Here is a 2,435-nt window from a genome sequence, read left to right as displayed (position 1 = left end):
CCTGTCTTTTCATGAATGTTCTAGCTTCAGTTTCGAGTACCTACATTCCTTGGGTCCCTTCAAGCTAGAGTCCAGGAATGTGACTTCAGTCTGTTAATAATTAGATGTATTTGTACTAGATGCAGGTTTGAACTTGAGCAAAAAGAGTATTGTGGGCGCTGTTTCTGTGGTGACTATGAATCTATTTGATGTGTGGAAATAGCAGAAGGGTTCCCCACCAGGCTTCAGTCTCCTTCTTCCTGGGTGCTGGGTGTTAATAACATATGATCTTTCACTGAGCTGTCTTTTTGGAGTGGGTATTGCTCATAGATCCACAGCTCTAGAGCTGTATACCGCCCTTCTCCAGATTCTAGGACTGTCCAGTATGTGAACATTCTCTCACCAGCAACTTGGCTCATTTAACAACCTGAGAAGATAGCAGCAGGCAAATTGCCACAATTTCAGTGAGAGTCAGTGAAGACTCATGGTTTATATCCACGGAAAGCATTGAGACAAACACAGAGTACCTAAAAGATGCTAGGAATTCTCCTAAATAATTTGAAAAGATACTCTGAAATTTTCTCAGATAATACCATTGATTAGATAAAGAAGTGGTTGAAAGAATGAGTAAGACACATTAGGATAATGTGTAAAACACTGAGAAGAAAAAGGAGGAAACAGGTCTTTTTTAAAAAATATGTTTTGTGGCCATAGGCTTCTGCTCAACTGGATGAAGCCTTTGGTGTGAGTTGTTAGCCTAGGAGTCTGTAGAGGCTAGTGGGTCATCAAACACACTGAGATCATCATCATGCTTAGGAGGCTGGTAGAATGCAGAGGTAAATAGCTCGTGGATTCTGGCTCTTTGGGGGAAGCAAGGGAATCTACTAAGGAGTGGAATGTTAAGTGATGAGAAATCAAGTGAATAGAACAGGTTCCTCTGTCCTTGCTGGTCAAGTCAGTACCTACAGACTGTCAGGAACCACATATTTCACGTAGGGATGAACGAATCAAACATGACCAGAGGTGAACAATGTGAGAGACAGACATTAAGACATCACAACTGACTCTAGACCTTTCTTTTATTTCATTTGCAGACCAAATGCAGGGCTACAGATGGTTTAGGGTTATTACAGCTGCCAGTTGACTTACATTGGCTGCAAAATTCTATTGCACTTGCCGCAGAAAATGACCTTGATGTGCTGAATTCTCTGAACTTATTTCTAGGCAAAGGCAAACACAGGATTAACTCAAATGATTGGATAATATGCACTTTGGGTCTCTCTGTCGGACAGTTTTAAAGGCCAGTGGAAATGTTTAAAACAAAACAGAACAACAGAGTCACAAAACATAGAGGTCGAAACTCCAATGACCACTAACTCTTGTTTTCTTTCCTTTGAACTATCCAGGCACCCCCAGAGTCTTTTCCATTTGCTTAGTATTTTGTTCTCTCTCTTGTTTGCGTACTTCCATTTTTAATACAGATGAGAGAAAGAGTGCCCACCTACCTGCCACTAATTGTGTCTTTGTATTCAGGTGTTTCTCACTTTCAATAACCTGTGAGACTGTGACCGTTGTGACGGAAGTACCCAGCAGTGTGTCTGGTTTTCTGAGATCACCCATTCCCTCATCACATTTGGGAGATCCCCAAAGACCAATGGGAAGTGTGGAATGAGTCAATAAAACCTTGTGAGAAAAAGTTAAATGGGTTGAGATTATTCATTTAATATCATGAGCTAACTTTCTAAAAATACTATTAATTTGTCTTAGACAAAGTGATCTATCACAAAGAGAATTACAGCGTCTTTGCATGTTCTCTCCTTGTGTGTTTTAAAAGGAAATGCCCAAGATAGCTGATCTAATGGAAGTTCTTTAGGAGGTGCCTGCTTTGAAGATGTATCTAGGTCCTTTTGGGAGAAAAATGCACATGGACATTTCAACAGAGAAGGTTGAAATAATTATTAAGAATTAGAACTTCAAGAGATTGGCTAGGAATAAAGGCATCAAAAAGAGTATGGGAGTGGCAGCTATATGGAGCAGACTGCCCAGGGTTGGAGTAGTTTTTCATGAAGACCAGGTGATGAGGTCGCTGAATGGCAGGGGAGTCCTGAAAAGCTGCTGATGTAGAAGCATCTCAATGGAGGATGACTATCACAAACTCTCCTGCAGAGGACACAACACGGAAGCTGCTGACTGGCTGAAAACTGTTGTGTGGTCAGGGCTCTGCTGTAGGCCCTGAAGGACTTAGGTGTGCAAAGAAGTACCTGCACTTCATCAGCCACTGGGTTATTTTTCTGTTTTTGTTTTTCAATTTTTAATTTTTTAACTGGCTGAAGAAATTGCATGAATTTATGAGGGCAATGAGATGACATTACATACCTACGCATTTGGCAGTGATTAAATTGATCCAGTTAACATGTCTGTTACCTCAGGATGTCATTTTAAATTTTCTTCTTTCT

This window comes from Microtus ochrogaster, linkage group LG5 (assembly GCF_000317375.1).
Source record: "Microtus ochrogaster isolate Prairie Vole_2 linkage group LG5, MicOch1.0, whole genome shotgun sequence".
Classification (NCBI taxonomy): domain Eukaryota; kingdom Metazoa; phylum Chordata; class Mammalia; order Rodentia; family Cricetidae; genus Microtus; species Microtus ochrogaster.
The sequence above is the reverse complement of the archived record's forward strand: the minus strand, read 5'-3'. Positions refer to the sequence as shown.